This window comes from Cupressus sempervirens, chromosome 11 (assembly GCF_028749045.1).
Source record: "Cupressus sempervirens isolate cs-2001-9-10 chromosome 11, ASM2874904v1, whole genome shotgun sequence".
Taxonomy (NCBI): Eukaryota; Viridiplantae; Streptophyta; class Pinopsida; order Cupressales; family Cupressaceae; genus Cupressus; species Cupressus sempervirens.
In genome coordinates, this window is record NC_143128.1 from 281,864,507 (window position 1) to 281,888,228 (window position 23,722).

Below are 23,722 nucleotides of genomic sequence, written 5' to 3' on the forward strand. Positions count from 1 at the left end.
AAATAAATTATTTTAGTGTTGCTAAACCTTTTCCAAGTCATAGAAGTGGAATCAAGTGAAAAATGTAAAAATTGCACTTTTTGTGCAAAGTTGCATTGTTGAAAGTTGTAAAAGTTACTCAAATTGTAACTTAGTGGAAAAAGGGTCATGGGATCAAAGTGCTTGTTCTGTTAGCTCTAGGTGGCTAGGTAAACCCTAGGCCCAAGCTTGTCCCATCCTATTGAGCACTCAAATGTTCTCGAGCATGCCAAACCAAAATGTCTTTAAGGGTCACCAAATGCCATAGGGCAATGAACTTTGACAAGGCATATCTTGGAGCTTGTTCAAGATATGGATGCAATTTTAGTTCCTATTGGACCATGTTGTAGAGACCTACAATAAATTCTCTCACTTTTTGGAGATCTTACTCCATTTTTATTTTGTGATACTATCTCAGGTGATGCTGAAACTTGTAGTGTTGGCCAGTACAAAGTTGCCAACTGCCAAATCTCTCTCACCTTTAGTCATGGGATCAAAATATCTATACCATTAGCTCTAAGTGGCTAAGTATATTCTACCCCAAAGCTCATCCCATCCCATTGGGTGCTCAAACATTCTTGAGCATGCCAAACCAAAACATCCTTAAGGGTCTCTAAATGCCATAGGGCAGTGATATTTGATGAGGCATATCTCAAATCTCATATGAGTTATGGATGCGATTCCAATTCCTATAAGACCATGTTGTAGAGACCTACAATAACCTCTCTCATTTTTTGGAGATCTTACTCCATTTTCATTTTGCGATGCCATCTTAGGTGATGCTAAAACTTGTAGTGTTGGCCAGTACAAAGTTGCAAATTGCCAAATCTCTGTCACCTTTCATCATGGGATCAAACTATCTATTCTATTAGCTCTAAATGGCTAGGTAAATCCTATCCCCAAGCTCATCCCATCCCCTTGAGCACTCAAAAATTCTCGAGCATGCTGAACCAAAACATTTCTAAGGGTCACTAAATGCCATAGGGTAGCATATCTCAGAGCTCATGTGAGCTATGGATGCAATTCTAGTTCTTAGAGGATTGTTTTGTAGAGACCTACAATAACCTTTCTCAATTTTTAGAGATCTTACTCCATTCTAATTTTGTAACGCCATCTCCAGTGATGTTGAAATTTGTAGTGTTGTCTAGTACAAAGTTGCCAACTGTCAAATCTCTCTCACCTTTCATCGTGGGATTGAACTATCTATTTTATTAGCTTTTTGTGGCTAGGTAAACCCTATCCCCAAGCTTTTCCCATCTCATTGAGTGCTTAAAACTTCTCAGGCATGCTGAACCAAAATATTCCTAAGGGTCACTAAATGCCACAGGGCAACGATAATTGACAGGGCATATCTTGGAGCTTGTGTGAGGTATGGATGCAATTATAGTTCCCTTAGGACCATGTTGTAGAGATGTAAAATAATCTCTCTCTCTTTTTATAGATTTTACTCCATTTTAATTTTTGTGATGCCATCTTAGGTGATGCTAAAACTTGTAATGTTGGCCAGTACAAAGTTGCTAATTGCCGAATCTCTCTCACCTTTCATTGTGGGATCAAACTGTCTATTCTATTATCTCTAAGTGGCTAGGTAAACCCTATCCCTAACTTTGTCCCATCTCATTAAGAAATTGAATGTTCTTGGGCATGCCAAACTGAAATGTCCCTAAGGGTCACTAAATGTCATAGTGCAACAATCTTTGATGGGGCATATCTCAGAGCTCGTGTGAGGTATGGATGCAATTCTCATTCCTATAGGACTATGTTGTAGAGACATATAATAAACTCTCTCAACTTTTGGAGGTCTTACTCCATTTTGATTTTGCAATGCCATCTTGGGTGATGTTGAAACTTGTAGTGTTGGCTAGTACAAAGTTGCTAACTACCAAATCTCTCTCACCTTTCATCGTGGGATCGAATTGTCTATTCCGTTAGCTCCAAGTGGCTAGGTAAACCCTATCCCCAACCTCATACTATCCCATAGAGCACTCAAACATTCTTGAGCATGCCAAACTAAACTATCCCTAATGGTCACTAAATGCCATAGGGTAGCGATATTTGATGGGGCATATCTCAGAGCTTGTGTGAGGTATCTATGTGATTCTAGTTCCTATAGGACCATGTTATGGAGGCCTACAATAACCTCTCTCACTTTTTGGAGATCTTACTCTATTTTGATTTTTTGATGCCATCTCGAGTGATGCTGAAACTTGTAGTGTTGGCTAGTAAAAAGTTACAAATTTGTTAGTCTCAGAATGGTTTTGACAGTTGAGTGCCAAAACACTTAACAACTTTCTACATTGAAGCTGAGCACACTATGCATGCTGAGCCACAACATGTGCTGAGTCAGAAAATGCAACAGGTGTCGAGTGATTTTCAAGTGCTGAGCATCCTTCAGGTGCTGAGTGAAGATCAAGTGCTGAGTGACTTCAAGTGTTGAGCATGATACAGGAGCCGAGTGATATTTAAGTACTGAGTCATAGATGATGTTGAGCAAAACAAAAACACAACAAAAGTTGAGTGAGCCAATTTTGTTACATGTGTCGAGCATCAAAAATTAGTAAGTGTCGAGTAACACAAAATGCACATATAAGTTTGTAACTTCACTAATTCAAATGTAAACCATTTTTATGGCCAACAATGAAGGATCTAGAAGGATAAAATAAATAAGATTGAATCTTTAATTTCACCTATGCAAACGGCATGCAACCAATAACAAAAGTGCAAGGAATGAGTGGGAAATAGAGATTCAATATGGATTGTAGATCCAAACCTAACCCTAAGTCTTTGAATGTCTTTATAAGGAAGACAAAATCTCATTGTATGTTGAATGGATGAAGGAGTGCATGGGTAAACTATAGTGGAGTTCAGAGTGAAGAGTAAAAAGGATTAGAGGAAGAGAGCATCAGTTAGACATTCAATTGATCAGAACAAAGCAAGGGATAGAAATGAATATTAGATCTTAGAGGATCAAGATTAGAGAAAGCAGATCAAGTGCCTATATTTAGCAATCAAAGATTGAAAGCTATTAGGTTTATTATACCTAATACTCTTTAGCCATTGTATTAGAAAGGAAATCCTATGTTGATAGGTTAGCTTAACAGCTATTTTGTAGATCCTTTGAAAAGGTGATTAAATCCTTTAACAAGGTAACACTTCATGTAAAGTGTTTGTATATCCTTTAACCAGGTCACTATTGACACAGTGTAAAACTTTTAACAGGGCAGGCCTTTAATAGGGTAGACCATTAGAAGTGGTCAAACATTATCATTGTAGTGATTTTGTGGGTATCATCCCCACCTTAGTTTTACTTTCTTATTTCTGGAGGGTTTTTGGGTTACCAAAATCTCAAGTGTTATGTGGTGATGCATATTTGTTTCTCATGATTGCTTAATGTTTATATGCATGCATTTTCATTTCAATTATATGTTATTAAGGATTTAAAAGAAGTTAAAAAGGCTAGTACTTTTGATTCACACCTCCCCCCCCTCTCTTAGAAGAACTCTTCCAATTAAGACATTCCAACAATTGGTATTAGAGCTTAGTTCTCTAAAAAAGAAGCCTAACAGCTTGGAGGAAAAAGATCTAAAGATGGAAGTTTTCAAACTTGAAAGATCATTGAGAACCAGGTGATAGATGTGCATCTCACTCTACAAAAGGTAGAAGAAGCTAGAGAGGAATTAAGAAAATCCTTGAAAAGAAGGAAAGAGATAGCCATAGCTGAAAATGATATTAACTACAGGGAGATTGATACCACACAAGTGTATGCCAATGGAGACACTAAAGAGTTTGATGCAGGCATAGCAGAATTGATGGAGAAAAATAGAGTTCAAGCATAAGAGATAAGATCTCTCAAGATCGAACATAAATCACAGGCAATAATGTTATGTGAAATCACTAAAAAAAAGAAAAGAGCAGTTGAGGATAGAGTTATGATGGAAGATGACAAAAGAAATCTTGCAAACACACTTGAAGAAAAATGTACTGAATTAACAAAGATCTCAAACATGTAGATGGATACACTTGCCCAAATGATGAACCTTCATCATGAACTCAATATGAAAGATATAAAGATCTCTACTTTGAGGATGCAGAATGAATAACTGTAGAATGAATTGAACAGAGAAAAAGAAATAGCAAAGAATCTCAACAAGTCAAGTGAAGCGATCAAGTACTTTGAACAGTTGATGAAATTCCCAAGATCGGCCCATGATACATCAGGACTTGGATACAACAACACTAAAGTTGTGGAACCATCAAAGAGTGTTGAGAAAAGAAGTGACAAAGGTAAGGATTCTAAACCCACTTTTCATTAATATAATAAAAAGGGGCATATTGCTAATGTTTGTAGTAGTAGAAGAATCAATCAGGCAAACACACCCAAAAGCAAGGGTTACTATCACAAGTGCAACATGCAAGGACATATGACACAAGATTGCAGGTCCAAAGTCACAAGGACACAAAGATTTGATGGACATTGCCATAATTGTAAGAATTATGGACATAGAGCATTTGAATGTAGATCAAAGCCTATGTGGACATCAAATCAACCAGCAAAACAAAAGAAAATAAAAATGACTACCATTGGGATTACAACACCAGGTATAGCTATCATTACTGTCAGGAACATGGACATATACCGCAGAACTACATAAGAACACATTTCAAGGGGAACTATAAAAGATGGTTGAGTTAAACCACTTGTTTCACCTGCTTGAAAACTGGTCATATTAGCACAAACTGTCCTACAAGGTCAAAAGCACCAAAAACTGAAGCCAACAAAGGAAAAGAAAAGATTGATGTCAAAAAGATAAGAGGGCAAATGAATAAGACCTGGAAGAAGAAAGATGAGTGTAGCACATCAAGTGAAGGGATCACATCACCCAATGGGTCAAGTGATCACACTTCATCAAACTAAAACATGAATAGATGCATGGGACTGATATACAAAGTTATATCATACAACAGTCCCAAGACAAAGAAGTACTAAAAAGAAGAAATATGCATAAGCAAAGATGCCAAGTCATAATATGAAGATTCTCACAAAGCTGCCGAGTTTTCCTTAGAAGTTGAGTAAAACTCTAGTGGGTGTCGAGTTCCTAACAGTGATCAAGTTGATTACTGATGCCAAGTTGAGTAACTCCAATGGAAGCCAAGTGAAGTGGAAATAAAGTGCAAGCTGAGTAATGTTAAAAATCCTTCATAAGTTGAGTGGGCAGTTGAGCATTTAAAGCGATGGAAATAGGGTATATTATTGCAATTTTAATCATTTTTTCTTCATCGTGATCGAGAAGAAAATAAGAGAAAGAGAGTAGAGAAACTTCATAGTAGAGAATCTAGTATTCCAATAAAATTCCAACCTCTTACAATGTTTTTTGATCGATCTTGCGATATTTTTGTTTGTGCCGAGCTACACAATTTCATATTTCTTTGTAAAGGAAACCCTAGTTTGTACAAATGGCTTTGAGTTTTAAGAAAACCCATGACAAAGAGTCATTTGAGTTCTAGCTAGTATCTAACGAGGTTAAGCAACCTGATTTTTGTCCCATCCCTGAAGTTGCATATAAGAACGATCCCACAGGAGCCCTTTCCTGCATACCCTCAAAATTTGTAATGGTTTAGGACGTAAGGAGATGCTATAACTATAAGATAGGAGCCATAGGAGATATGGAAATAAGGGAAGCCTATGAGAAGTTGTGTGTTGATGGAGTTCTGAAGGATGAATATAAAATTTTTGACAGGAAGGGTTTAACATGAGCTTTGAGTTTTCCCATCGTATTTAAGATAGAATGGATTAGACTTGTGTTAAGCAGAATTCATGATGGTAGTTTGTGGCTAGAAGATGTTCCAATTAAGATCATGAAAATAATCATTCATAGGGTAACTAGATATCCTACCCTAGATCAGTACAAGACCTTGAGAAGTGAGTCCAAAGAGGTTATTCAGAAAAACATAGGTTCCTAGTGGAATAAAAGAGGAATGACAATTCACACTATTCAAGATCCTCTTGTTGAATTTGTTGTTAGAGTTATTGCCCATAAATTCTATCAATCTAGTGGACTCAACAGTATGCCATGTATTGCAATAGATGTAGGCTAATTTTTTTTGAAAAAAGATCATACTTATGATCTTGCAAAACTACAACTACAACAGATTAATGAAAACCTAGCAGCTATAAGAAGGACAAAGGGTGCCCAATGCAAATTTGGTGCAATTTTGGTTTGTATATTCTTCTATGTTCAGAATGAATTTCCTTCTTTTGGAAAAGTTGCATGGAGAAATGATAGAACTATCATAGCCCAAATTAATGAATCTATAGAACAAATGAGAGACAATTTTCACACACTAATGACAAGTTATTTTGAAGATGTTAAGAAATCAATGAAGCAAAGACTCAAGATTACAGTTTCTTTAGTGGAGAAAAATGTAAATGATGTTTGTCTTCTTGTGGATATTGACTATACCGATGTACAAGCCATCATACCAAGGGTGAGATGGTTGAGGCCTTTTGGTTATGAGATCAACATAGATGAAGCATCTGAAGTAATAACTACAATATTGGCAGAAGAGATAGACAAGAGTGCCCCAGACTTTGGCACTTATGATGTGGTAAGGTCAAAGGTGAATATGGAGTTAAAGAATGTCTCCACACTCAAGAAAAAGGATAAATTGGTTAAAAAGCTAAAGGAAAAATTTGGTGAAGGCACAACAGAAGGGGATGAAGAAGATAAAGAAGTAGAAGGAGAAGAAGAAGAGCAAGAGCAAGGAAGACCTGCATTAACCCAAGGCATGGGTGAAGATTTTGAAGAAGAGGAAAGTGTAGAGAAGGATGCACCCAAGGCTGAGCTCAAGAAAAGGAAAGCAAAGAAGCAACCAACTGCACAACCTAAAGCATAGAAAATTGTGACAAAACCTAGCCTAGTAAAGCCAAATACAAGGGCAAATACAAGGGGAACAACCAAAGCAGAAAAGGAATGAGAAAAGAAGAAGGCAATAGAGCAAGGTGGGCCAGTAGAGAAGAAGAGAAGAAAATTTGTTGCACCACAGGAGTCAGAGGAAGAAGAAATAGAATCTGATGAAGAACAATTTAAAATGGTAAGACACTCTACTTCATCTAGATTAGAAAGCATTTGTAATGATATTATAGATAATTTAGATTTTTCTAGTCTTAAGACAATAAAGTTTAATAAGTTGTCTATAGAACAAAAAAACACAGTTGAGGAGTCCATCTACACTATGATGGCAAAGTTCAAGACTACTCCACTTGAACTTGATGACTCAATACCCAATGAGCTAAGCACATTAATTGAGAATAAGGTCAAATGAGTAAGGCAAGCAAGAAATATGCAAGCAAATTTGTACCTAAATACCGAGCCTTTAGTATCTTGCAGAATCAAATTGAAGATGTTGTCAAAAAGTCAACATAAATATAGAAGGTAATCTATGGATTCACTACAAGAAAGGAGGGAGAAGAGGACCCTTTTGAAGGGAGAAATGAAGAACAAGATATTGATGAAAGTGAGAAAGAAGAATATGTCGAGAAATATGCCCAAGAAGGTGAATAGGCAATAGCTGAGGAGCAACAACAAGAATAGAGTGTCCAAGACACCCAATTGCCACCACCTAGTCCTCCACATATTGCAACAACACTTGCAAAATCTGTAAAAATAAAGGATGTTCCTGACACCTCTTATCAAAACATCAATCCACTCACTGCAGAGGATCTCAAGAAGATTCTTCACCAAACAACATTGCAATCACAGTTGTGCACTAGCCCTATTTTGGTGAGTGTAGATGAATTGCAAAAGGCAGTAGATGAAATTACCAAGGATAAGGTGAATCGACAAGATCCACCTTCACAATTTCCTACAACTACTAATACTCAACCTAAAGAGCATGAAGTCAAATATACAACTGCTAAGGTTGACACTTCAGTAAGTACACCTGTAGGAGAGACAACAAAAGAGCAAACTAGACAGAAAGATACCTCTGTATCTATAGTACAAACACAAGGTGCATTGCCTAAAATAACTATCATTGATCAAGGTAGAAAAGAACATGACAAGGAAGGGGAGAGCCCTAAGGAGAAGGAGCAGTAGGCAATCCAAGCATTGGCCAACTTGCTTAGAACAAGGACTCCCGCTGAAACTTCACAGCAACTGAGCTCTATAGTACCATTGTAGATATTTGTACCAGGCTCAAGTTCTACCATGGTTGCAAGGGTACTTAACTATGGAGACCCTACTCTTGATGAAGAGATAGTCATTCCCAGGTATGACTATGACACCATGACCATTGCCTAAATGACTGAAGTACAAGAGGCACTTGAAAGGAAGAAGAAGCAAGAGGTACTTAGGTATGAGTAAAAATAGAGGCAAGCATTAGTAGAAATTAATGATATATTTCTAGATGCTTTCAATTTATAGGTACTTGATGAAACAAAGCCCATAATGGAGCAACTAGCCAATATAGTGGAATAGGTACAAAGTGAAGACCAAGAGACCAATGTAAAACTCATGGAATGGTCTAAAAAGAAATTTCAAGGGCAAGTAAACAAGAAAATTGCAAATGAAATAGCACTATCACAAGTGGAACTAGCCAAGAAAATTGAAAAGGTCAAATAGGTACTTGAGAATATATTCTCATTGTACAAAAAGTTGTGTGACTTCTCATATTTCACACAAGAGACTAGCCAGAAGATAATGAGCTTGGAGAGGAATCTAAATATTTCAAGCATGCAACTACCTAACGATCCAACTCAAAGTGACAAGAATTTTGCTAAAATGCTTCGTACTCTGAAGGAATTGGCTGAATTGACAATAGAAGAGAGCACCATCAAAGCCAAATTGCTACAACTTCAATCTTCCATCACCCCACACTTGGAAATCCTTCATAAGGAACAAGCCTATGCAGAAAATGTTCTAAAGAAAGACCCTAATTTGTCTACTTTAGATGATCTTTTTCATCTTGCTGTAGAGACTGCCATCTAGCACAAATCTCTTGAAATTTCTTTGAGTAATTGGGATGCTTCTCTCAGGATGATTATGGAGGTAAATAGTATATTTTTGGCAAAATATGGTCTTAACCCTTAGAACCCTTTGACATAAGTGTCCAAAAGTGGGAGATAAAGAGAATGGGGGAGATGAGACAAAGGGGGAGATATAATGTTATATCAGCATGAGACCTATTCAACACATAGATATATTTAGCACACAAATAATGACACAATCAACTTAGGGGGAGTTACAACCATTTTGCGATATATATTGTTTCTTAACAAAATTATTATTAAGTTTTTTTTAACTTCTGTATATATACTGAGCAGACTAGTGAATATACTCATAAGTTCAGATAAATAATGCTTAGTTAAGTGTTTTTGTCGCTCATGTCAAAGGGGGAGATTGTTAGTCTCAGAATGGTTTTGACATTTGAGTACCAACACACTTAACCACTTTCTACATTGAAGCCGAGCACATTATGCATGCCGAGCCACAACATGTACCATGTCAAAAAATCCAATAGGTGCCAACTGATCTTCAGGTGCTGAGCAGCCTTTAGGTGTCGAGTGAAGATCAAGTCCTAAGTGACTTCAGGTGTCAAGCATGATACAGGAGCCGAGTGATATTTAAGTGCCGAGTCACAGACGATGCCGAGCAAAATAGAAATGCAATAGGAGATGAATGAGACAGTTTTGTTACATGTGTTGAGCATCATAAATTAGTAAGTTCCATGTAACATAGAATGCACATGTATGAGTTTTTAACATCACTAATTCAGATGTAAATCATTTTTATGGCCGACAATGAAGGATCTAGAAGGATCAAATAGATAAGATCGAATCTTTAAATTCACCTATGCAAACAACATGAAACCAATAATAAAAGTGCAAGGAATGAGCAGGAAATAGAGATTCAATATGGATCATAGATCCACACCTAACCCTAAGTATTCGAATATCTTTATAAGGAAGAAGAAATCTCATTGTATGTCGAATAGATGAAGGAGTGCATGGGTAAACTATAGTGGAGTTCAGAGTGAAGAGTAAAAAGACATAGAGGAAGAGAGTAGCAGTTAGACATTTAGTTGATCAGAAAAAAGCAAGGGATACAAATGAATATCAGATCTCAGAGGATCAAGATCAAAGAAAGCAGATCAAGTGCCTATATTCAGAAATCAAAGATTGTAAGCTATCAAGTTTATTATACCTAATACTCTTTAGCCATTGTATTAGAAAGGAAATCCTATATTGATAGGTTAGCTTAATAGCTATTTTGTAGATCCTTTGAAAAGGTGATTAAATCCTTTAACAAGGTAACACTTCATGTAAAGTGTTTGTAAATCCTTTAACCAGGTCACTATTGACACAGTGTAAAGCCTTTAACAAGGTAGGCCTTTAAGAGGGTAGACCATCAGAAGTGGTTAAACATTATTGCTGCAGTGATTTTGTGGGTATCATCCCCACCCCAATTTTACCTTCTTATTCCTGGAGGGTTTCTGGGTTACCAAAATCTCAAGTGTTATGTGGTGATGCATATTTGTTTCTCATGATTGCTTAATGTTTATATGTATGCATGTTCATTTCAGTTATATGTTATTAAGAATTTAAAAGAAGTTAAAAAGGCCAGTACTTCTAATTCAACACCCCCCCCCCCCCCTCCCCCCCCAGCCCCCTCCTCTCAAAAGAACTCTTCCAATTAAGACATTCCAATACAATTGTCAAATCTCTCTCACCTTTCATCATGGGATCAAACTGTCTATTCCATTAGCTCTAGGTGGCTAGGTAAACACTAGCCCCAATCTCGTCTCATCCCATTGAGCACTCAAACATTCTCAGGAATTCTGAACCCAAATGTCCCTAAGAAAGACTATGGAAAGTGTTACATTCCAAGTAATGATTGGTTGGGATGTACATCATAGACTAGGGGAGATGATATTCATGAAGGGTTTCAGATAAAAGGCTACTATAATTGTCAAAACAACATTAATGATAATCAATACATAAGGTAAAAGCATTACAAAGGAATGAGATCAAAGGAAAATATTCAAGGCAACAATAGTGAGTGTGATGAACAAATTTTTAAACCTTTGTAGTAGTATAACTATTAATATCTCTAAAAAACTCTTAAATCTTTATCAAAATGCTAATTTCCATAAAAACAATAACATGGTATTAAACTTAATATTCGTGTTCATTTCTAGGGCTTTGTGGTAGGGTTAAAGAAAGTGGAATCATTTTCTATGTAGATGGACTAACTAAAAGAATTTCAAATGGCAAAGTATGATCATGACAATCTTTAAAATCATTCTGACTTTTCTTTCAACTAAGCACAACAATAGTGCTCTGTCCAAACAAGTGAAAAAGTACATGCGAGAAGCCTATGTAATAGTTATGTGCAAATGGAATAGAGGTGTCCAATTGAGATCAATGATTGATTAAAGTATAATAAAAAACCTCATAAAATTAGTTTACTACTATGTCACATAGATTATAGTCATATGCTAAAAAGCATGAAGAACCTTTATGGTGGAAGTATATAAGAACTAATTTAATGGATCATATGATAGTGAATTTAAAAAATAATAAGACATAGTGAGACAACAATCTTAATAAATCTAGTAATCATGTGTAATAGAATAGAAGACATTTAGTACTATTTATAGTAGGAGTAATAAATTAAAATGTTTCAAGGATCTTTTAACAAAACACCTAGTTCTGTATGTGCAAGATGACTCATAGTCAAATACTACAATAAGTTGTAAAGTTGTGAGTTAATTCATAAAGGGATAACCATGAAGGAACAATCATAGTTATAAAGCTATGAAGAGGAGTTCCAAATGCCATTTAGGTGGTGGTAGGTTAGTAGTTTGAGGAAACTTATTATATAAACCTATTTTTTCAATGTTGAACTCTATTGGAATAAGTTTACAAGTTTCACCTAGCATGAACTAAGAATTCAACAATGGCTTTTAAATATTTTTGCATACATGTCAGTGCACTAGTGATATATGGTGATTTTAAGGCTGAAATATATCAATATATTATTATATTGTTATGACAAATGGTGATGTAATGAATAAGAACTTAATAAATCTAGAGGTCCAAAGTTGTGCAATTGTGATAGCACTAAGGATAAGACATTGAAATAGTGAGGTTTTCCCTTTGGAGAATGTGATAGTTATAGCATTATGCCAATAGTAGTGTTAAAGAAGATGACAATAGGAACTCCAAATTCATGGCCTAAATGAGCAAAGGCATTCCAAAAGATATCAAAACAATGAAGTTCATGGTTGTCTTGTTGGTGATGTGAAAGATTATTTGTTTAGTAGACAAAGTGACAAATTCAAGAAGTTAAAGAACAAAAAGGTTTAGGAACGTAGTTTGTCACAAATGAACATGGGAGATGCATCCCATTATCTTAAAGCACTGGCATAATACACTTTTAAGGATATTAATGCCATGAAAGTAGAGCCTTAAGCTAGGAGACATGGATTAAATGAGGTCAAGCAATAGATATATGAAAGTTCTTTGTAATAGCTAAAAAACATTAGATAATTGTAGCCTCTATATTCACCATGCATTAGTTATAGTTTATGACCAAGTTTTGAAAAAGGTTTTGTAAATTTCTTCAAAGATACCTATTTGTAGCCAGTTTTGGAGTTGTTTATCATGAAAGGGCTATAAGTCTTTTCTCCAATGTGAAAATTCCAAGGTCTTTTGGATTTCAATGGTACAAACCCTAATGTATTATATTATGCAAGCAAGGGCCTTGAAAGTGAGTGAAAAGAATTCTTTGACTAAGCCCTAAGAGAGCTAGGCAATGCCGAGTTAGGGACTGTCAGCAAAGAAAGAGGTCTTGAGAGAAAAGATTGAAGAATGAAGATTTTCCCTTTTGAGGGATTCAACAGGTGTATGAGGAGCTTATAACTTGTGGAGGAGGAGTCTTTATGAAGTGTGGAAGGTGTCTTAAAAGTGGGGACAATAGGCAGCCAAGAAAACCCTACCAAACCCTTAATTTTGCTATTTTTGTTGTATGACCTATATGCACCCTAAGACCCTAAAATTCCTTGAGCATGGGTCATGTGTATCAATTATTATTAAGGTTAGAGGTTTTGAAACTCTAAAATAGAGGATATATTGGCCCTAGAAATCCCAGTGGAGGCCTAATTAAGGGCTCTCCTTGTAGCCCTTTTGTGAAGAAATCTTGAAATTTGGTACAAATCGATGTTGTTATCCATTCAAGAATAATAAAAGTGTTCCAATGACACCTTAGGACATCATGGAAACCTTGGTTGGACTAGGGAGTGCTATGGTACCCTAGTAGACCTATAAAACCTTTGGAGGGATACTGTTCCTACAAGAGTAAGGGAGTGGTGCTACAAGTTTGGATCAGTTAACCTAGTGAGGAGGTTGAGCAAGGTCAGGGGATGTTCTAAGTAGCAAGAGATCCTATAGACTACATAGGTGTACAGAATACACCAAGATCCACATATAATATACAAGGTTGCACATGGACGGGGGTACTTAGGGTACTTAGGGTATAGGTATGGTTATGGGTGTAGGTACAACTATTTTTTATAATAGGGGACAGAGGTACTTGGGTATGTCAAATGTTATTTTTAATTATACTTTTATATTTATAGAAAATCTCAATTTATGAGTCATGACAATGATTTTTCAAATCAAGAATAGTGATAAAGTTTGCAAATGTAATGTATTTTTTTCAGTTTTAGATTTGTTATATATTTGTAATAATAATTTATGAAAAAAATTTAGATGCATAACATAGAGGAGAGGTTTAAAGATGAACAAGAAGATCATAAATCATATGACAATGAAATATTGCAAATGATAAATTTCTAGCTTTAACACTGATAAATTTTATTGTTGATCAATATTGTATCAGAGTTTCAAACTGATAAGGTATTGAATTAAGCTTGATAAACGAATACAAGAGAAGGAAAACTTTAAACATGAACAAGATCATAAATCATATGATGATGACATATTCGAAATGATAAACTTATGCTTAAACAATGATAAAGTTTATTGTTAATCAATATTCTATCAAAGTTTCAAATTGATTAGGTATTGAATTAAGCTTGATAAACAATGAGTTGATACACAATCAAAAATTTTTAAAAAATAATCCAAAATCTCAATCAAGCTCCTTAGCTATGATGCTCTCCACCAAGCACCTGGTACTTGGGATACATGTACTCAGCACTTGGGTACATGCGTACGAGTACTAGGGGTGTCATATATGAACATATAATATATTATGCTAACCAATAATGTCATAAGTCTAATAATTTCATACATCAAATAAATGTCATACATCAAATATAAAATGTCATATATACATCAAATGTATATCAAATATGTCCACTGAGATAAAATCCAACATATATGTCTGCTAATGCCTATGCATGTATGTCTATCAACTATATCTTCTCCTTCCCGTGAGGGGAAGGAAACAAATCTCTAGAGGTCTTCAGTCATCATGTGGAGGGAGATGATGGGGTCTTCCTCACACACTCACTCATCCTCTTATTGAGGCTCTTCTCTAACTTGAGCTGATACAAAAAAACTAGATATGAATCAATAATTACTATACATTGAAATCAAATATATGTACACACAAAATTAATTATTTTCTTAGCACCATCATATAATCGCTCTACAAGTCCACCTCAAAGGCTTGTGGATGATCGAGTGTAACAAGACCCTACAAAAATTCAATCAATATAATCACTTATAAATAACATTAGAAATTTTTATACTAACTCTTATAAACAACAACTAAAACCAAGAAAATTCTTTGATACCTTAGTCAATGGTTGTGAACTAGCCATAGCTTCAGCCACTCCACGATTGACAGATTTCCAAATATGAGGAGGATTCTTAGATGTCAAGAGTTGCATATCATACAATACACATTGCATGTAATATGAAACATGAAACAAATATAATCAAATGAATTAAATTAAAAATGAAACTAATGTACCTCTACAAAGTTCATATCACATCTAGGCTCAAAGTTTGTAGTGAATGTTGACAGTCTTGTAGAGAATTGATGCACATGCATAAATTTTTTTGTCAATCATTCATATGATCACTTAATAAATATATGTATTAATTTAAATGATTAAATTTATACATACCTTTAGACTCATTAATGAGATGAAAAATGGGGTCGAGGGATTGCTACTAGGGTCACCAACACTTTGACCTTGAATTTTGAACAATGTCAATACATGCTAATTAATTAGCCATTCACTATACATATGAAATGTGATCAAATTAGTTTATTATAATTGTAATTTACCTATGTATCAATGCCAAATGTCTCGTTCAAGAGCTGATCAGTCACTAGACCATCATTTGCACCATCTCTAGCATGACTGCCAAATGTGCATAAGGATCTGCATGATGTGCACATGTGACCACAATGTACAAAAGGCTCCTCCTCAACTAATGGACTTGTGAAATGAATGAGGGTCTTTTTCAAAGCCCTAATAGTCCCTAGAGTGCTAGCCTATACATGTTCCTTCACAATTGAAGGAATAGTCACCTGCTCACCCTGTGGCTTGACCACAGGTGCCCTAACAACATTAGGGTCATGACGTGCCCCAAGCCTCTCAAATGTTGACCCCCACCTCTACCCTGAGATTCTAATATATCAAAATAATTAGAGATCTCCCCAAGGACAAACTCACAATACAATTCCCTTAAGAAATACATTGGGACCTCATGATTATTGCAAGGAGGGGCATCAAAAACCATCCACCATCTATTCCAAAAATTATTTCTAATACCATCGTGTATACACCAATGGATGGGGAACCATTTAATTGTCTCTCTAACAGTATCTTTTTCACCAGGCTTTCAAAATAATGCAAAAATCCTCCCTTTTGGTATATATATATTTTTTTTAACATCTTGATGTGATAATCTATTTACATAATATCTTTTTTGTTCATCCCTCTTAACCTGCCAAATATCTAAGTGACCACTAATAGAAGCTATGTGGGTCTTAATGGACTCGAGGGAGGATGCTAATTGAGCTCTCATCAGATTGGTTTGTCCACAAGCTTTCAACCTACCAATGAGTGCTTCTAATTTAGTTTTGCCTCTTTCTATTTTATTTATTATGTTTTCTTGTGTGCTGAGAGAAGGTCTTCCAATTGGTGCAGGTTGTGAAATTTGTTGTTCTTGTTGTGGAGAGTTTTGGTTTGGATGTTGTTGAGGGTTTTAGTTTTGATCTTCTTGGGGATTTTCTAGTTCATTATTCACATTTCCTAATAAGAAATCAATTGAAATCTAAATAAATAAATAAATTTAAAGAAAAACTAAAAAAACCTATAACAATACAAAAAGAAGGTCAGACAACATCCGACATGCTCATGATCTCAAACTTTGACAGTGAGGAGGCATATTGACAAGGCAGGTGATGAAAACCTTCAATTTGTTGAAATCACATATGTGCTATGAGGAGGGGAAGTTGGAAAATGAAGATAAAATGAATGGGTTGGGGGTTTGCAACCCATTTATAATAATTGGGGTTTTCTAACAACACATATGCGCTATTCAAGGTTAGAAAAATAAAATGGTGTCACCTTTTTGGCACCACAACTTGGTGCACTTACCCATATTCATAGTCTATCTATGGACCAAATGCATGAGTTTGGTGAAATTCTTCAGAAAAGGAAAGGCAACAGAAACTAAGAGAAGAAAGAGACAAAGAATACAAAATTATAGATGATGCCAAGAATATTTTTGTCCAAGATAATAGGTATTGAGGTTGATACTTCTAAACCTATCTTTTTGCAATTAGCAGAGGTAGTTCAAAAGTTTAATGAGAACACTAGTGGTCAAGATAAGTTAATTGAGAAAGCAGAAAATAAATTTGATAATAAAGTGCTTGAGCACATTGCTCAGCAAATTTCTATCCATCAAGTTGAGCTTTCCTCAATTTTGACCAATCTTGAAACCTCTTGCACCAATGTGATATCACTTTTTTGAAAGTTGTGTGATAGTTATTGAGATTACAAAGGAGATAAAGAGAAAACTGACAAAAATTGATGAGCATCTAAAGGCTAGTGCACAACAGTTACAACTTGACTCTACTTCAAGCTCTGCACATCACTTGAAGATCAATTTTTTATCAAATATGTAGGCAGAGTTGTTGAGAGAAGAAGCAAGGATCCAATCTACATTGATAGATATTTAGAATATGATCCTTCCTATCATGGATTCAATGCAGAAACATATTGTTTATTCAAAAACCTTGATCCATGACAATAACTTCTCCATTGCAAATCACATGATACAACTATCTGCAGAAGTGCAAGTTGCTCTACATACATGCAAGATTTTGCAAGATAATTGGGATAAAACATTGGAACTTATTCTTAAGGTACATTCTAATTTTATTTCTCATTTTTTTGTCTCCATGTAGATAAGATTTTGAATAAATCTTTTGGAATTATTGTCAAAAAGGGGGAGAGGTACTTAGTATACTATGTATGGAGAGACACTATGTATATTGTATTGCGGAGAATCATGCAAAGGGAGAGAGTGTGCATAGCAGAGGAAAATTTGCAGATATAGTATACTAGATATACTTACAAAGATAAATTTTGAAAAAATCTTGAAAACAATATACCCTATTGAGCTAGTATCACATGGTGATGTATATAAGTTTTGGTTGATAAGTGTTTTTTTCACTAATGCCAAAGGGGGAGATCGTTGACATATTAGTCAAGATTTTTATTAGTGATAACACTTATTTAGATTTTGTATGGTTACCAAGCTCATTGAACAGTCTATAGTGTTTTCCATGTAATTCAGTAGCCACCAAGCTCTATAGTTGTTACAAAGCCTTTTGGACTAATTTCAGTGGTTACCAAGTGAATTTAGTTAGTGTGAAGTATAGCAGTTTAACCCAAGAACTTCAATGGTTACCAAGAATTGAAGTTTCTACCATGCTAGCAATTCATGTAATGTGAAGTTAGTATTTATGGAGTGCAATCTTAGTAAACAAGTAATCTAGTTTATGCAGAGTTACACAGTATCTACCTAGTCACCAGTGTAGACCGAGTTCAAAACTACTCTGAAGTAATTAGTATGGACTAGGCTTCTACTTCTACTAAGTTCATGACAATGCCAAGTAATGATAGTGGATGCCAAGTATCAAAACTTCACCAAGTCAGTCTTCAAAATTGAGTGTCTTCATATGGGCTAACTTTGTAATATTAATGTTAACTTGTATGGTGGCTGACTTTGTAATTATGTAAATTGGATTGGTATATATGTAATGAATTGTATCATATCCAAGGGTGTGGAATATATGAAGTAAAGTGTGTAAGAATGTGAATGTGAACAAGTAATAGATAAAGAGTGTATTGTAAGGCCATATTAGTAAAGGAATAGTAGAGACATATCCATCATCAAAAGGTGATCAGTGCTTTAAGGACTCTCTATCAACAATTTATTTGTAAGTCAGAGATCTAATATTTCATCCTAATAGGTGAACCACTCTAAATCCTTTAACAAGGTAGACTTAACAGTCTTTTCTAAAATCTCTTTACTAAGTGCATACTTCACTATGTGATTGTAAAACCTCTAATAAGGCAGACCTAGCAATCCTAATTGCTCCTAATAGGGAAAATCATTAGAAGTGATCAATGTAAGCCTTAACTAACCAACTTTATTCTATAGTATTGAAGTTTTGTGGGTATCATCCGCACCCTAGTTTTACTTTCTATTTGGAAGGTTTCTAGGTCACCAAATCATTGTGTTCAAGTGTTATGAATGTTTTTTGTTTTTCATTTCTCATGCATGCAATTTGATCTGATATGATGAACTAAATGATAATTGGTAGATTTTCATTAAGTGCTAAAATTGGCAAAGTTTTAAAGGTTATTGATTCACCCCTCCCCTCTTAGTAACCTAACATAGTCTTGAATATTTCCAACAAGAAGATTATGATTATTTTTGTGATGCTAGCGATGATGTTGATGATGATGGTGATGATGATGATTATGATCATGATCATGATGATGAAGATGGTGATTATCAAGGCGATTATAGTCATGATGATGATGGTCATGGTAATGGTGATGAAGATGATGATGATGGTGATGAAGATGGTGGTGGTGTTGGTCATGATGATCATGATGATGATGATGATGATGAAGGGGACACGTACGATGATGGTGATGATGATGATGACATAGATGAAGAGGATGATCAGTGACATGATTAATGAGATGTATGTCAAAGTATGATCAATATCACATATGAGGTATTGAATTTTTCATAGAAATTTTTATTACTTGTATTTTTTATAATTAAGTTATTATATGTTGAACTCTAATGTCATGGAGTATATACAATGATTTTGCATAGGTACCACACATAAAGTAGAGGTAAGGAATTAAAAAATATACAATGATTTCGATGAATGCATCATGTAGTTTTTGTCTTCTATGTAATTTGTAGCATACATATCATGTAATTTTTGGCTAACTTAACATAAATGATTTACATCTGCAATAAATTTAACACCTTTCACCAGGATCATACATAATGGCATGGATCGACAAGTATAAGTCAATAGACCCTATAGATACAATTTATTATTTGTGTGTCAACTATTTACCATCCACATCAACTTTAGTCCTACTATGTCTCTCATTTGATGAATTATAGGTATCATCAACTAGTTATTTGTCCGATCTATCCTCCTCAAGTGAGAAAAATGTGGGAATAGAAGACAAAAGTGAGATATCTAGTAGGTCTAAAATAAGGAGATCAACTAGACGACATCAAAAGATTACAAGAAAATTCAATAAATGAATGTAATTTTTTCTTTCTAAGGGGAGGTCATTTTCTTATGATAATGAGACCAAAGGCAATAGGAAGATTCCCTTAAGGTACACACATCTTTAGAAAGAATGGGTGCCCAAGGAACTACCTCCAGTTAACATTGATTTTTTTGTCAATGAAAGGATATATCACATAGCTCCATCTTCATTACATGGTTTGGGCTTATTTTCCATGGATGGCATAAAGGTTAGTTATAATAAAATTGTTAAATTGATGGAGTATGTAGGACCTTGTTACAATTATAAGGATTGTTCCATAACAAAAAAAAATTATTTGTAGGTATGCATTGTCAGAAAATTATATACAATGCAAATAAAATGATCAAAATCAAAGGCTTGCTATGTATATTAATGTAAGGACAAAAGCAATAGGGAATATTGCAGGTTTTATAAATAGTTCTCAGCTTGTGTCAACTAATAGGAAGCTAAAATGTATATTCAAGGTACACAAGGGAAATCATTTACTTGTATGTGCAATAAAATCAACAAGTGTGGGGGAACAACTTCTGATAGATTACAATTTTAATTGTGTAGATACAAAAAAAGTCACTAACATAGATTTGGTACAGATAACATATTTTAAATTAATTGCCTCCAATTAATATTGACTCCAATATACAATCTATTGTTTTATTAAAAAGGAATTGTTAAGTCTATTACTTTCATTTCGTTGTTGATTGCTAAAAATTACTAATCTTTTTCATAGGGTGACACGGATCCACCACAAGGCATAGGAAGGGGTGTCCCTTACACACCTTCATTAGCAAAAGTAAACATTAATTAGTGTAATTATACAAATTATATAGAAACAAATGTCATATTATTATGTTCTTTTCTTTATGATTTTCAAGTTATTTTGATAGAATTTTACTAATATTGATGTCACAACTTTATACTTATTGATAGGGAAAAGAAGAAATGATAGCTGATCAAATGTGATCTGAATTAGAGGCAACATTTTTAGATTACATCAGATGTAGCATTGACCCTAGCTTCATGGATACTCTTATGATAAATAGATATAGTAAATAAATTCTTACCCTTGTCCTAGAACAAAAGAAAACTGAGGAGACAAAGGCATTCAAAGATGAATTGATAGGTAGAATCAATTATATGAAGGTAAGCAGTGACTAATCTTAAACAATAATAAAAGTTAAATAGATGGTTATATTTTATACTATCTTATGAATCATGATCTAAAATATCATGTGTTTTTCTTACAGGATTTTTACACCTATGAAACATCGTCAACATGGTGAGGGTTGTAGCGCACAACCTTCATGTAAATAATCCTTAAACCTTTAAATTTAACTTTTGCATGCATTATTGACCCAATTTATGTTTGGGATGCTTCTAGTACCCCATTTGATATTTAACCATTACAAATTTCTTTGCTAACAATGTATTCTTCAACTCATGATGAAGTGTGGATGCCTCCTTCAATCACCACTCTAACAGTACCAACTGCAATGCCAACAACAAGGAGCTTGAATTCATCTTCATATATAACAACTACAACTGGTAAAACCTTATTTTGCTATATTTTGTTATGTGCTAGTCATGCAATGATTTTTTTTGTTGGGTGCATTTTACACTCATAGACCTATTTTGTGCACTAATATATACACCCACAGCTGATACAAGAACAAAGACCACTACTACTAAAGCTCGACCATTTTCTAGATTAGTTTATGTTACTAGTAGTGGTTCATCTGTGGGGTCAGTGTTTTCATTAAAAGTATCAAAACTTTGTTGAGTGCTTTAAAATTGTAATTATTTACATTGTAATTGTAATTTACTTATATATAACTCATTTTGGACTTCTAATCCCATGAATTTTTTTGTAGGAAATGATGTTTCTTTCTAATACTTTTTTGAAATGACATTGAAGCCATTTGGGCCCAACATATGTATGTTGAAATCTGATTGAAAAGATCATTACTGAGAGATTATTGAAAGAGGGAGATTGTTGAAGAAGATTATGTGTTTCAATCATTGTTTTGTTACTGATGTCAAACCTGTTATTTGTTGGTAAGACAACTACTTATAAGATTCAAGTACTATTAGTTAGTTGATTGATGAAGAGAATTTGATCAATAAGATGTAACAATAGCACCTAGAGGAAAGGTTGAGTTATGATTATGTAATGAAGTACAAGGATTAGTTAAGACACTGATGACATGATGAATTGATAATCTACTTAAGGTTAAAAATGTTGGCTACACTTAGAAAGTTTACAAGAACAAGTTACACAAATTTTGTCTTCCAAGCTTGACCGAGTGGATAGTAGGTGCCAAGAAAAGTTAGTACAAGCCAAGCAGAAAGTCAGTTGGAGCTAAGCAATAGAAAATTCTAGTAGATGCTGAGTGAATTATAGTTGATGCCAAGCACCAATAAACTTTAGTTGATGTTGAATAATTTTATAGTTTATGTTGAGCAACATAGTGTGTTTCAAGCATCAGAATGATGAAAGATCAAAGATTTTCCCAATCTAAGGTGAAAAGCTTGTTTTCTTGAAATTTGTTAGCCAGGAGGAAGATAAGGTTGATGAGTTGGTGGCATAGAAATTGATGTAAACCATTTTTAGGTGAATTCAAATGGATTCTAGGAGAAGTTTCTAAAAGAGATACAAGATACAAGGAAGATACATTATATCCTACCAAATCCATCCAAACCCTAAATTGGATGATGGAAAATGAGTGGGAAAATATCCTAATTTCCTATTGATAGGAATGTCTAGTCATGCAGTAAAAGAGTCATGTGCAAGAAACTTAGGAAGAGAAGAAGAGCTTAAGGATGATAGTTTGAACAATGACCAAGCTATCAGAACTACAATGTATGAAAGCCAAGCAGAATGGAGGACTGAACATATATCTATAATCTACAAAAAAAGTTATAAGTTGTATTAGATTAAAGCTCTATTGTTACTCTCAAACAATTGTATTAGTTTAGGGTAAATTGTTTGGATTAAGGTTGACCTAAAAGTCATTTATAAATTCTTTAACTTGGTGGCATCCTAAGTGAATGTTGTAAATTTCTCTAACATGGCTCACTTCTAACAGGGTGATTTAAATCCTTTAACTATGTCACATTTAATAGTGTGTAATGTAACCTTTAACAGGGTTGGCCTTTCATAGGACATCACTTTAGAAGAGTGAAAAAGAGTAGCATGTTACTGGTGGTTTTTCCCAAATTGGGTTTCCACGTAAATCATTGTGTCAAGTGTGTTAATGATTTTTTTATATTTCATGCTTTACATTTTTGCAAAGTTGATTTGACAATGGCCTACAAGTTTTAAGGATTGCATAATCTTAACAGATGCATGCATGGGTGTGAATGTTTTATGGGTTCACTAAGCTGTGAAAAGTTTTATTTATACATCTAGACCTTGGATAACTAATTCACCCCACCTTAGTTATTCTAAAGAATTCCAACAATTGGTATCAGATCCATTTGCTTAAGAGGACTAGTTTCAAGGTACTAGAAGCACAAAGATCAAGATGTCAAAAAGAGATGTACCCAAGCTTAATAGAGATAACTTTCTTGCATGGAAAATTTTGATGAAGCTACACCCCAGAGGACTTCTAGATAATGCACAACCTATCATTATAGTGGAACATGTTGATCCAGTTGGACTGCTAGTTGCTAAAGATATGAAGAAGAAGAAAGAAAACAATCAAGCAATGTTTGGGATTGCCTCTGCTTTAAGCTATGCCAAATTTGATGATATCAAAGGCTGTGACATTGTAAAGAAAATGTGGGATACCCTACACACTATCTGTGGAGGAGACAAAAATGTGCAAAGAACTAAATTTGA

At 34.6% G+C, this 23,722-nt stretch overlaps 1 pseudogene; it reads right to left on the minus strand.

Moving 5' to 3' along the window:
- Window positions 1–23,722, minus strand: part of LOC149529205 (uncharacterized) — a 148,215-nt pseudogene that overhangs the window by 60,254 nt on the left and 64,239 nt on the right.